Below are 14,841 nucleotides of genomic sequence, written 5' to 3' on the forward strand. Positions count from 1 at the left end.
GCAGAAGCTGTGTTCCACTCACCAGCAGTCAAAATCCTGTGGCGGGGGTCGTGGGTAGCTGGCGGGTGTCAGGCGACCCTGCGCTCAAGCTACCCCTGTGCTGATCCGGCCGGATGAAGCCTGTGGCCCTACTCAGGCCGGTTTCTGCTTCCCTAACTAATGCAGTCTCAGGTTCCGCACGCAATTGGATTGGAGCAGAAGCTGTGTTCCACTCACCAGAAGTCTTAAGATCCTGTGGTGGGTGTTGTGGGTAGCTGGCGAGTGTCAGCCGACCCTGCGCCCTAGCTACCCCGGTTCCCTAAATCTCTTAATCTCCTTCAATAGTATCTTTCTGACAAGTTACCTCCTAGTGTATCTGTCTCTTTTCCTTTAGATCTGTGAACTCCCTTATACAATTCATATTGTGTAGTACCAAAGAAGGGTCAGCAATCACCACCTCCACTCCCTCCTCTCCTCCCCACCACCCTCTGTAACCCCCCACCAACAGGACCAGATCTGGTGCAACTCACAGCAGGGTCTTCTTGTATTTCAGCCTGCTTGTGCCTCTCTTTCAATTCACTGCAGACAGGCAGAATAGTTTTTATTGGAGAGAAGAGCCCCAAATATCTACGTGGCAAGGCTTTACAGAAAGCTACAAGTGCATGCATATGTGTGTTTGTGTGTGTGTGTGTGTTTAAGCATCTAATTGGAGAGTTACCATGGCCTTTAACCTAAGTGGTTAGTGCTAGGAGACATATCATAAATTTCTGCTTCCTTCTGCATTCTGGTCATGAGTCAAGGGGTGGGCTTGTAACCTGAGAGTGCAGATCTGTTGAGGTAATAACTCAGAGGTGATGGTCTTGTTGGGCGTGAGCCTAGAAACTGGAGCTAGGTTCTGGTTTTGCTGGGTGTAACTTGGGAAGTAATGCTAGGTACTGGCCTGTTACTTTATCTGAGTTCAAACTTAGATCAGGTTCTCTAAAATGAAGTTTGAATTTAAAACATTTGGCCTCTCAATTGCATCCTTATATTTTTTGAGAAATTATGTATTTTTTAACCCATGTTCTTAGAGTTCTTTTCCACAGCTTTAAGGGCTGTCCTGAAGGTCCTAGCATTTACCATTTTGAGACATTATCCAAACCCTTAACTCTTGAACTTGTGATGTTTCCGATTATCATGGAGTCATTAACATTAACAGGGAGTACATTCTTTGAAGGACAAACATAAAATACATACATTACTATACAAATAAGCCTTATTCCCCCAGCAGCCATCAACACTCAAGGCAGTTCACACCTGCTGGCACTGTCTCAGAGGCAAGAACCCCATCCTTCTGTCTCTACCAAGGCCATGCCAGACGGAACAACAAGGCTATCCTTAACAGGGGCTTATGTGTTTTCTCACGTTGGGTTTGCTGTTTGATGAGGTAATATGTATCTACTAATTCATCTGCCAAAAAGGGTCAAACTGATTGAACTCTTGAATCCACTTAAGCATCTGGTGGGAGGCCTAGAATTTGAGGGAAATTATGGATATTTGGGAAGATTTCATTATTTATTATATATATTTGAGAAGATGTAGTAATGAAAATATGTTATAAAATATAGGTAAGCATTCTAAAAAGAATAGCTCATTTAATTTTTTTAATACAGTTAATCAATGTGAATGAGATTTCTAACGTTTGAAATCATGATTAAAAATTAAGACTAGGTAAAATGGTGCTTTTAAGTAAATACAATTTTTCACTTACTCTAAACTTTCTTACAATATAATATTATTTACTGGCATCTGTATATAAATGCAATCGAACTTCTTTTCCTATGCAGTTTTACTGGCAGAAAAATGTTTTAATTTTGAGACTGGTCTAAATAATAGATGTGTAATACTTATCTTGTAAAATTATCGACCACTCACTTCTATTTTTGTACAATTTTGTACAATTATGTTATATCACAGATATTTTGCATTTCCCTGATGACTAAGGGTGTTGAGCATTTCTTTAGGTGCTTCTCAGCCATTTGGTATTCCTCAGATGAGAATTCTTTGTTTAGCTCTGTACGCCATTTTTGATAGGGTTATTTCTCTGGAGTCTAACTTCTTGAGTTCTTTGTATATATTGGATATTAGCTCTCTATCAGATGGAGGGCTGGTAAAGATCTTTTCCTAATCTGTTGGTTACTGACAGTGTCCATATTAGCCCAGAAGCTGGGAATACCCAAAATTCAATTCACAGACCACATGATGCTCAAGAAGAAAAAATACCAAAGGGTATGATTGTATGTCCTAGAAAGGTGAAACAAAATACCCATGGGAGGAGATACAGAGACAAAGTGTGGAGCAGATACTGAAGGAAAGGCCATACAGAGACTGGCCTACATGAGGATCCATCCCATATACAGTTACCAAACCCAGGCACTATTGAGGATGTCAAGAAGTGCTTGCTGACAGGAGCGTGATATAGCTGTCTCCTGAGAGGTTCTGCCAGAGCCTGACATATACAGAGGTGGATGCTCTTAGCCAACTATTGGACTGAGCACAGGTCCCCAATGGAGGAGCTAGAAAAAAGACTGAAGGAGCTAAAGGGGTTTGCAGCCCCATAGGAGGCATAACAATGTGAACCAACCAGTACCCCCAGAGCTCCCAGGCACTAAACCACCAACCAAAGAGTATATGTGGAGGGACCCATGGCTCTATCTACATATGTTGCAGAGGATGGCCTTCTTGGACATCAGTGGGAGGAGAGGTGCTTGATCCTGGGAAGGCTCAATGTTCCAGTGTAGGGGAATGCCAGGAGAGGGAAGGGGGAGTTGGTGGGTTGGTGAGCATGGGGAAGGGGGGTGGGATAGGGGGTTTTCAGAGAGGAAATCAGGAAAGGGTATAACATTTGAAATATAAATAAAGAAAATATAATTTTAAAATAAGATTATTTTGATAGATTCCTTGCCAAAACTAAATCAAGACCAGTTAAGCAATTTGAATAATCCTATAACACATAAGAAAATTAGAAGCAGTCATCAAAAGTTTCCCATCAACAACAACAACACCTTCAACAACAACAACAAAAATAGGTCAAAGCCAGATGGTTTTAGTGCAAAATTATACAAGACTTTCAAACAAGAGTTAATACAAAATAGAAACAGAAGAAACATTGCCAAATCTATTCCATGAGGCCACAATCACCCTGATACCTAAACTACACAGAGATTCAATAAAGAAAGAATTTCAGGCCAATTTCTTTTATGCATTGATGCAAAAATACTTAATATAATACTTACAAATGGAATCCAAAGCACATCAAAAATGTTGTCAACCATGATCAAGTAGACTTCATTCGAGAGCTGCAGGGATAGGGCAACGTAGGAAATTCCATCCATGTAATCTTATATATAAACAAACTGGAAGGGAAAAAAAATCACATGGTATTTTCATTAGATGTTGAAGAAACCTTTGATTCGTGCTTGCTTCGGCAGCACATATACTAAAATTGGAACGATACAGAGAAGATTAGCATGGCCCCTGCGCAAGGATGACACGCAAATTCGTGAAGCGTTCCATATTTTTAACTTTATATGCCCCAATACAGGGGAATGCCAGGGCCAAAAGAATGGGAATGGGTGGGTAGGGAAGTGGGGGGGGGGGAGTATGGGGGACTTTTGGGATAGCATTGGAAATGTAATTGAGGAAAATACATAATAAAAAAAAAGAAAGTCAGAAGACAACTTTGGCTTTGAGTTCTCATATTCTATCTTGTTCAGACATGGTCTTCCTTATTGTTTTATGTGGCTGCACTGTTTATTCTAGGCTAACTGGTTAAAGGGCTTCTGGAAAATTCTTTTGTCTTTGTCTCCTCCTGTCTTGCTATGAGAGAGTTCAGATTACAGATTTGCATCATTGCATAGAACTTTCTCCATGAGTTAAAGAGATAGGGATGAAACTCAGGCTATCATGCTTGGATGGCCTGCTGATCCATCTTCCCAGCCTAAGACATTCTTGAATCTGGATATGCCAAGGATCAGTGTTAACTATGGAGTTAGCTATACCAGAAAGCAGAGTCAACACAGGGATAGACAGTAGGGAAGAAAAATTACATTGTAAATTCATTTGAGATCTTAGATCTACTGCTCCATTCATAGTAAACCTCTTTGAACAGGTTTGGCTAGACACACATGTGAATCTAGACAAGGTAGTAGCCAAGACATTTACATGGCAATTCTGTAAGAAACTAGTAAAGATACAATGCCTGGCAGATTAATTGAACCATGTTTAAATTTATATGGTAAATTACTTACAAAGAAAGTCAAAGGTTGGCTCTCTGGTATATGTTGTGGTGATCATTTCAGAGGCACAGTCACTTACAAATGTACCAGGGTTGTACATTAGATGTGTGCTCTTTTGTATAGCAAAACGTTTAATAAGAAATGAAGCATGATGTAATTTAAGGTTTGAGAAATAACCTCCAAAGGGAAACAAAAGCAGATAGAGAACACATTCCCTCCAAAGTGAGATGAACGAAGACAGATACCTAGTTGCTGAGGAACTAATTTTAGATACCAGCTAAATTTTGTTATATTTTGTACCACTCTCTGAAGCAAAAGGGACAAAATACCTAACTCCATATGAAACCAGAAGAGGCAAGAAGGCACAATGTTTAGGGAAGTGGACTCAGAGCCAGCTCACAGAGACTGTGTGTCTCATGTTACTGAAGAATGGTATGTTCTGTCAAAACTCAGAAAGGCCGAGTTCCAAGGCTTTGTTCACATGGATACATACCTGACCTCTAGAATACCGTGAGGTACCTCCACAGTACCCTAGTGATGTATCTCTTGCAGTGGATACATCGTGGTCTTCCTTCCTTCCTTCCTTCCTTCCTTCCTTCCTTCCTTCCTTCCTTCCTTCCTTCCTTCCTTCCTTTCTCCCTTCCTTCCTTCCTTCCTCCCTCCCTCCCTCCCTCCCTCCTTTCCTTCCTTTCTTCCTTCCTTTCTTCCTTTTTTCTTTCTTCCTTTTTTCTTTCTTCCTTCTTCCCTCTCTATTTCCCTTTTTCTGTTAGTTAAGGAATCTCCTCAAAATTACAAAATTCCCTACCTTGAAATACAGCCTACTACCCAATTCAGAAGCTAAGGAGTCTAGATCCACATTACCTGTTCCCTTTGTAATCTCCCCTGCCACCATAGTTGAATGTGCTACATAAGCATGTCTTGTTAGATATGTCTACTTCAGAGTTTCTTATATATTTTAGTAGGCAAACTAAGAAAACTCAAAATCAATCTGATTGGGTGGCCATATGTGCCCCTCCCCCACCCCTGTGCACATATCCAACATGATTGGTTTAGTGGTCACTGTTCCTGGGGCAGCTTGATTATCTGTGAAGCCAAATGCATGGACAGAGCCCAGTGGAGGCAGTGGTAACTCCAGCAGAGGTTCCAAGTGGTTCACAGATTTCTGTTTCTTTTCAGCTTTACGTTTAGCTTCTCTGGGGTACAGCTTATGTTTTAATAAAACCATTTTATGTTTATAATACAGTTTTTCTCTCAGAGGCTAATAAGAGTCCTATTGATACAACTCCCAAGACAAAATTGTCTTGACTTGCCTCCCACCTACCTCTTACCTTTTACTGTTTTTACTCCAGGTAACCATGCATATAAGATTTTGGATTCTCAAATTCTTTAATAACTACAGAAATGCATTTATAAAACAAGGCATTTGAGGAAATGTGTATAAAATGGCATGTATTTACCCGAGTATATTTTTACTCTTCTGTTGCTCTGATAAAACTTCATAAACATGGCAATTTGTAGAAAAAAAAAAAGAAACCTTTGATTCAATCCAAAACCCCTTCATGACAAAAATCTTGGATACCTAAACACAACAAAGCAAGCTGATAGCCAAAATCAAATTAAGTTGAGAGAACCATAAAGCAATTCCACTGAAATTAGGAATAAGACAAGTCTGTCCACAGTATTCATATCTATTCAACATAGTACTTGAAGTTCTACAAACCTGGAGCAATACAACAAAAGGAGATAAAGCAGATACAAATTGGAAAAGAGGAAGTCAAAGTCTTGCTATTCCCAAATGATATGATTGTATACCTAACTGATACCAAAATATTCTACCAGAGAACTTCTACAGCTGATAAGTACCTTCAGCAATCTGGTTGGATACAAAATTATCTAAAACAAACAAACAAACAAACAAAAATAGTAGCCTTCCTTTATATAAATGATAAATAAACTGAGAGAAAAATTAGAAACAACTCCCTTCATAATAGTCATTCCATAACATAAAATATCTTGGTATAACTCTAATCAAAGAAGTGAAAGACCTGTATGACAAGAATTTCAAGTCTCTGAAGAAACAAATTGCAGAATATATGATAAGATAAAAAGAACTCCCATACTTATGGGTTGGTAGAATTAACATATCAAAAATGGCCATCATACACCCCCAGCCTCCCCCCCAAAACCCCTACAGATTCAGTGAAATCCCCATCAAAATTGCAAAACAAAGGTTTTGCAGACTTTGAAAGAGCAATTCTCAACTTCATATAGAAAAATAAATAAATAATACAAGCTAGCAAAAGCAATGCTGTAGAATAAAACAACTTCTGGAAGGCATCACTAACCCTCATTTCTATAATAATTCAAGCTATACTACAAAGCAATAGTAGGTAGTATTGTCATAGAAACAGACATGTTGATCGATGGAATTGAATAGAAGAGCCAGAAATAAAGCCAAACTCCTACACACACATGATTTTTGACAAAGACGTCAAACCCATACAATGAAAAGAAGAAAGTATCTTCTGTTGAGTTTTATAATAATAAAGAAAGAAGGAATATGTTTGGTGAAAGTGCACTCAAGTGTGGGGGTTGGGTGCCTCCAGAGGACCATGCTGAGGCATCCCTTTCCCTGAGGAACCAGCCACATGATAATATAGTATAGAATAGAGTTTATTTAGGGCATGGGAAGGGGAGTTGAGAGGGTAGTAGAGAAATAAAAATGCAGAGAAAGAGAGAGTAGAGCATTAGAGGTCAGCCATGAGCATATAGAGTGAAAGTGTGGAGGGGAATGGGGAAAGAGAGGGTAAGGGGCAAGAGATCAGGGCAGGAGCAGAAAGGCAAGAGAGGGAGGAGGAGGAGCCAAGCAGCCCCTTTTATAATGAATAAGGCACACCTGGCTGTTGCCAGGTAACTGTGGGGTGGAGCCTAGACAAAATCCTAACATTACCCCATTTTGGTTTAATTAAAAAGAAAAATTAGAAAGAGACAATAGTGGAGTAGGAATATGGTCATCATGATCTTTAGCTTCTTCCTTCTGACTTTGGGGAGACATGTCTGTGGGAAACCTAAGAAAATGGGAATGGGGCTGTTGGTCCAGTTTTAGGAGAGTTGGCTGTTCCCTGGTTGTTCAGGGTCTATGGAAGATCTTTGGATAGATCCGAAGGAACACGTTTAGTAGAAGTGTCTATGTGTGTGAGAGAAGATTGGAGTATCGTGGGGTTGCTTCTCTGGAGCTGTTCTAGATTCTAATAAATTACAGGACTTGAAAATATGTTGAAATACACACACACACACACACACACACACACACACATTATAGGTAGAGAGCAAGGTTAAATAAATTTGGAACAACTTCTTTTTTTCTTAGTTGTACATTTGGAAGTTTATGTGTACACTTGAAAATAAATGTGAAACCCTTAGGTCTTGGTGGTTGAGGGAGAGGTGAGTCCCTATTCCAGGAACAGGAGAGGAAGCCTGCCCTGTGGAATAGGCAGGTGTACTTATCTGGATAGAGTTTATTTGTTCCATGAGAAGTAGATCTGAGTGGATTTCCTATAGCTTATAAGTTTATAAAAGAGATAGATTTGTTAACAACATGAACAGTAAGATGAGCTTGGGGAAGGCAAAAACCTTTTGTGGATCAAAAAGAACAAGAAAGGCTTTTTCCTTCTATATAGGAGACCGAATATACATAACAAAAACAATTTTAAGTTTATAATTGAGAGACAAAGGAAACTCAAAACCTTGACCTTGTGAATACAGTTGCTTATATAGCAAGAGAAACACCTTAAGTCTATAGCTAAAGTACAATCAAATGAAATGTATATTTGAGTATGATAGCTTATAGTGTAGAACAAGAACTACTTTAAATTTAGTTAAAAGTCAATCAAAAAAACTAAAATTTGAATTTGTGATTATATAGTTGAATCACATAATGGCATGTTTTATTAGGGTTAGCAAAGTTTATAAGAATTTGAATGTTACGACAGTGGCATAGCAAGAAGAGGAAATATGAAGCATTTAATTGATGAAAACTGAGTTTAGGTAAGGAAGTAACAAATTATATCTGTGAAAGCTTATATCTGAACTTGTGCATCATTTATCTTGAACTCTGTAAGAAATCTGGCCATCTTAGCTAGTAGACACATTTAGTAATGAGCAAATATAGTAGCATAGTACCCATGGTAACAAGCTAGGTTTGTTTTTTATTTGACAAGCTAATGTTATCTTAGCTGCCAATGTGATGAGAAATCTGGGGAAGAGTAAATTATAATCTAGGAGTCATGAATTAAATGTATTAAAATGACAGAGTTTTATCTATGGTCTCCTACCTAAACAGTTCCCAGGTCCCTGTGGTCTCCATGACAGCTTGGGTGGAGTCAGTCAAGCTGTCAAGCACAGAAGATGAAAAGCTTTTTCTCTGGACAATACGTAACTGAAAAATGAGAAATGACCCACCTTGACTCAGGCAGTATGAGGAGTTTGACTCTCAGGGTATCCAGTTTTGTCCGCAGTGAAGACCAAGCCTAGGCAGGGCAATGATGGTGTTTTTCAAGTAGTCATCACACCACAATCCCAGCAGTCTCTTATAGCTCTATCAATTATCTTCTTGGAGACCTTTGGGGGCTAACTATTAGGCTTATGGAGCCTCTGTCGGTTATAACCTTGAATATTAATATATTAACAGACTTGTGACAAGACTGAGAGCAGTATCTATCTGGGTTAGACAATTTGTGTTTGTTAACTTACTTGTTTGAGAATGTATATGGTGAGTAGAGTATACTATAACATAATGTGGACAGAATGGAAAGAAATTGGAAAGCTGACAGCAGCAGTGTGAGCTGTGAGCCTGAACATAAAGTGAGTGTGTCCAGGCAGGTTTAGGCCTCGGCCATGGACTGAGCAGGAGGGCATACAGGCCCATTATTGATCAGCATGGGAGTTTTGACCTGCTTCATTTCCAACCTGAGCTGGTTAACCCCTCTTTAGGCAACCTGGTTTTCCCCTGCTCCCTGGAAGCAGCCCAGGGCATGCAAGTGCACAGCTGAGAAACCAGGTGTAAGTCCTGGCCAGAGCTGACAGTGAAGAGGCACAATAGGACAGATCGTATGCATGCCTGAGGGAGCTCAGGGTGCGAGGTGCTGCTAGACAGCGGCAGCTTCCATGCTGATGATTTTGGCATGCGCAAACAAAGAGGGGAGGCACTAGCCCACAGTTGTAGGTGGCAATGCTGGAAGACTGGGCAGAGACAGTGGCCATGGCTTCACAGGGAGGGTTGCAGAGTCCTAGGGGGGGAGAGAGAGAGAGAGAGAGAGAGAGAGAGAGAGAGAGAGAGAGAGAGAGAGAGAGAGAGAGAGAGTAGAGGCTGGCCATGAGCATGTAAAGAGAAAAGGGGGAGGGAATGGGGAGAGAGAATAGGGACAAGAGGACAGAGCAGCAGCAAGAAGGCAAGAGAGAGAGGAAGGGCAAAGAAACCCCCTTTATAGTAAGTCAGGCACACCTGGTTGTTGCCAGGTAACTGTGGGGTGGAGCCTAGACAAAATGCTAACATCTTCAATAAATAGTGCTGATCTAACTAGATGTCTGCACATAGAAGAATGCAAATAGACACATATCTATCTCCCTGCAAAATACTTATATCTAAGTGGATCATAAACTTTAATGTAAAATCAGACCCACTAATTTTAATAGAAGAAAAAGTGGGGGACATCCTCGAATATACTGGCAAATTCCTGAACAGAACACCATAATTTTGGGCACTAAGATCAACAATTAATAAAGAGGACAGTATGAAACTGAAAAGTTTTTACAAGGTTAAGGACATCATCGATAGGACAAAATGGCATCCGACAGAATGGGAAAAGTTCTTCACTATCCCTACATCTGACAGAAGAGTAATATCCAAAATTTATGAAGACTCAAAAAATTAGACACAAACAAACCTAATAACCCAATTTTAAAAAGTGGGGTACAAATCTAAACACAGAATTCTCAACAAAAGAAATTCCTATGGCTAAGAAACACTTATAGCAATGTTGAATGTCCCTAAACAACAGGGAAATGGAGATCTAAAAGACTCTGAGATTCTATCTTACAGCTGTCAGAATGACTATGATCAAAAGCTCAAGTGACAGAACATGCAGGCAAGAATGTGGAACAAAGGAAATATTTCTTTAGTGCTGGTGGCAACATAAAGTTGTACAACCACTTGGAAATCAATATGGCAGTTTCTCAGAAAATTGGGAATAGTTCTACCTCAACTATACTACTTGTGGGCATATATGCAAAAGGCATCGTACCACAGGAACAGTTGACCAAGTGTTTTGTTCATATTAGGCTGAAACAAGAAACAATCCAGATATCCATCAACAGAAGAATGGGTAAAGAATATGTGGTTCATTTATACAATGGAATACTATGCTGCTATTAAAATCAAGAACATGACCAAATTTGAAGGCGAATTGATAGAACTAGAAAATATTAGCTTGACTGAGGTAACCAGATCCAGAAAGAAATACATGATATGTACTTACTGTAAGTGAATATTTGCCATAAAGTCCAGGATAAACATACTAAAATACACAGGCCCAAAGATGCCAAACAGCCCAATGATGGATGCTTGAATCTCACTAATAAGATGAAATAAAATAAATATTTGAAACAGATTAAGATGGGCAAGTGGGTGGCAGAGGCAATGAGAAGGATATCTGGAGTGGGATCAGGTACTGGGAGAGTGGGAATGGGAGGTGAGAGGTTTGGGAGAGAGAAGAAAAGTCAGTAGTTGGACAAACTTAGAACCTGGAACAAGTGAGGTTCCTAGGAGGATATGAGGTGACCTTAGCTAAGACTCCTAATAGTAGGAGATAGAGAACCTGATGTGGGTACCTTCTGAGCTAGGCAGGACTTCCAGTGAAAAGAGTAGGACCCCAAGCCACCCATCTTCTCAAAAATATTCTTGACTGAAAGATGTTCAGGGATAAAGATGAAGCAGAGACATAAGGAATGACCTACCAATTACTGGTCCACCTTGAGACCCACCCCCTGGGAAAGACCCAACTCCTGACATTATTCATGATACTCTGTTGTGATTTCAGATAGGAGCCTAGCATAACTGTCATCAGGGAGGCTTCATTCAGCAACTGATGGAAACAGATGCAGAGACTCATAGCCAAATATTAGAAGGAGCTAAGGGAGTATTGTGGAAGTAGGGGATAGAGGGCTCGCATACATTAAAAGAAGACCTATAATGTCAACTAACCTGGGCCTATGAGTGCTCACAGAGACAGAACAACCAATCAAGGGCATGCATGGTCTGGACCTACGCCTCCTATGTAAGCAGATGTGGAGCTTGCTCTTCATGTGGGTCCTCTAACAGCGGTAGCAGGGAGGTCTCTTACTTGGACTATTGTTTCTGCTTTTGGATTTCTTTCCCCTAGCTGGGCTGTCTGAGGTGACTTGGCATGCCAGGGTGGCTTGGTATGAAAACTAGGATGTGGAGGCTTTACTTATCTTCGGGGAAATGTGGCTGTTCCCACCCTCAGGGATCTTCAGCCAATATTGGTTTATAAGGGCAATGGAAGAAGAGACAATAAAGGGTGTGGGGTTCAGTAGCCCTGCAAGTACATAGGTGAAGATCACACAGAGACTAACTGTGGGGAATCACATCAACTTTACTTGGGATGATTCAAGGCTTATATAATTTCAGGGAATGGGGTAGAAACATCTAAGATGGGCAAAGATCATTGGCTGGGGGCTTAAGGTACTGAAATGCCTCATTAGGATAAGGAAGCATTTCAGGAGACTCTGATGTTAGCTAAAAAGTGTTTCTGTGGAGATAAAACAACAACAACAACAAAAAAAAGAACAAAAAAAATCAAAACAAACACTTGATCCTGTATTCAAATGAAGGCTATGTGACATTCCTCATGCAGAGGGTTGTGAATTCTACAGACATGGTTCGAGAAGGACAAGCCCTGCCAATAAAGGGAGTCCTCCATAGTTTGGCAAGATCAAAGGCTACCCAGTCAATTGTAGACTGAAACCTTAATTAGCAGTTTTCCCACGGAGAAGGGGAGATGGAATGGGGGAAAGCAAGTATGAGAATGGGTAGGGAGGAGAAGAGGGAGATAAGGGATATAATGTGGATTAATTAATCAATGAAAAAAGATATGGTAAATACAAACATGTAACATAAATCTTAGGCATATATTGTAGTCCAATTTATTGTACCAACAATTCAAGAAGTTACATATTATAATAGCAATAATTAATATTCCATATCGTACTTATATAAAAATTTGATAAAACAAGTATGTACTTTGTCATACTAGAAAGGTTTATTTCATACCTTATGTTAACTATTTTTCTATCATAGTGAATCTTTTAACATGACATTTTATTCTTTAAATATATACAATAATACACATTTGAAAATTAGTACAGCATGGAAAATAGCTCAATGAGTGTTCTAACAAGGCTCATGACTTGAATTCAATCTCTGATACTTAAATAGTAGAAGAAAATAATTGACTCCTGTAAGTTTTCTTCTGGCCTTCAAATGTATGTTTGTACACACATGTGTTCAAGGGCATGTGAGCATGCATGCACACGCACACAGATACACATACACACACAAACCCCAAATGTTATAATTTAAAAATTTTAAATTAGTATAATAATAATACTGGTTCTCCTCACCAGTGTTGTTTGCATTAAGACTTTTTGGTCATATGTATTAAAGATAATGCATTGTTATAGAAGAAAATTGATATTTTAAGTTGTGCTTGTATATATAAGCTGCTTTGATATTGACAATTTTGATATTGTTATACAGATTTTTCTTCCAACACTTGGTTATGACAGCTTATAATTTTTTCATATCATCTTTCTTATGTTTAATCATACCATACCTACTGTATTTCAGTTTTAATATGCTTCCTTTCCACCAATTCCTTTTGAATGTTAGATGCTGAGTAACATACCATTCATAATTACAATTAGTTGTTTCATATTGATTATATATATTACTTATGCATAAACTATCTATTCACCAGGTCTTTCACAAAATATAACTGTAATTAAAAGAGAACCATAATCCTCAGAATTGTAGTGTTTTAAATGGTTTTATAATACAGCCTGTCATTTAATATTGAATACTTTAGATTAATTTTGAGACTTGATTAATGGGACTTTCATCTTACAATTCAATTTTAACCACAATAAGTGGATAATTTTTTCATATAAAAATTCAGTATCTGTTGATGTTAGTGTAATTAATTACATACAATCAATAAAAGTCACTCAACAATGACTTGGGTTCTGCCAAGTACTGAGCATAATCCAGGCCCATAAGAGTTTAACTTTGACTTGTGAATTAATTAAAAGGCAAGTGGTGCTACTCCCATTGTTTTCAACAAATACAATTACACAGTTTTTTCTAGGAAAGGATTGTTTTCACAGAAGTCTAATTAAAATTCCAGTTTGGTGCTTAAGTTCTTTTAACCTTTGAACAATATATTTCCTTGACGTGTATTTGTACATTCAAATTAATTTGGATTTTTGAACTCCCATTGTAAAGTTAAATTGGTTTGTTTAGAAATAGGGCATTGTTTTTATCCACTGCCAAGTGTGAGTTGGGCATAAGTTGAGGCCTTAGTCATTTGACCCTATGTGCATTCTTATCTCTCTTTGTTCCTGTTCATTATACTACATGTTCACTCTATATTTATCAGATTATGTACCTTATGATGTTTTGTTGTCCACATAATTTTGTTGAATGGTGTGTCCCACTCTGTTTCTTTATCTTTACTTTTCTATTTCTGCATCTGCTATATGGAAGCATTGGCAGTTCTGTCCTCTTTGTGTGTTGTGAGGTCTCAAGATGCTAGCATAGACGAAGCTTTCTGAATACACAGATGTGCCTGTGGCTTACTTCAGACCCTGATAGGAATGGCTGAGGTCTCCTAGCATCTCTCAGTCCCTACTTGTTATAAGATATGACTGGTATACCTTCAGTTCTCCAGCATAGGGCCTGGGCTGCACTTCACCAGAGGCTCCTACTTGTAAAATCTAGCCATTTTATACCTTTGGCCTCCTGGCTACTGAACCTGGTTCCCTTCTCTCCCTTATCCCATTCCCCCCCCTTTTACCCCTTCTCCTAAAATGGTACAAGGTCATGTCTACTCTAGACTCTTCCAGATATCTTTGACTCTGGCTATGCTCTCACTTTTATCTATAACAAACTTTCTTCTCCAACATACCTAGAAGTCATGTCTCTTTCTTTTTATTTCCTTTCTCATCCCTCTGGTATTGGGTTTTGAAACCTGGGAGTGCACAAATGAGGTCCCTCTGTAGGAACTCTGTCACTGTGAACCAATCTACTGATTTGAATCTCTGAGGGTATACATGTATCGGTTGGGGTTTTTTGTTTGTTTGTTTGTTTATTTGTTTTTGTTTTTTTGTTTTTGTTTTGTTTTGCTGGATTTGCCAACAACTCAATTTTATTCTAGAGTTGGCTCCTTCAGTTGCTACTTCCCTGCAACTTACCTAACCACCACTGTCTCCTTGCCTACACAGTACAAGT

General features: G+C 39.0%; 1 non-coding gene across 1 annotated transcript; it reads left to right on the forward strand.

Annotated features, from left to right (window-relative positions):
• Window positions 1–3,433: 3,433 nt before the first annotated feature.
• On the forward strand, window positions 3,434–3,540 carry LOC115030682 (U6 spliceosomal RNA). The gene has a single exon (XR_015046809.1). It is a non-coding gene; the product is annotated as a U6 spliceosomal RNA (small nuclear RNA).
• Window positions 3,541–14,841: the final 11,301 nt, after the last annotated feature.

The sequence above is a fragment of the Mus caroli genome, unplaced genomic scaffold (assembly GCF_978045245.1).
Source record: "Mus caroli unplaced genomic scaffold, Mus_caroli_1 scaffold_3, whole genome shotgun sequence".
Taxonomy (NCBI): Eukaryota; Metazoa; Chordata; class Mammalia; order Rodentia; family Muridae; genus Mus; species Mus caroli.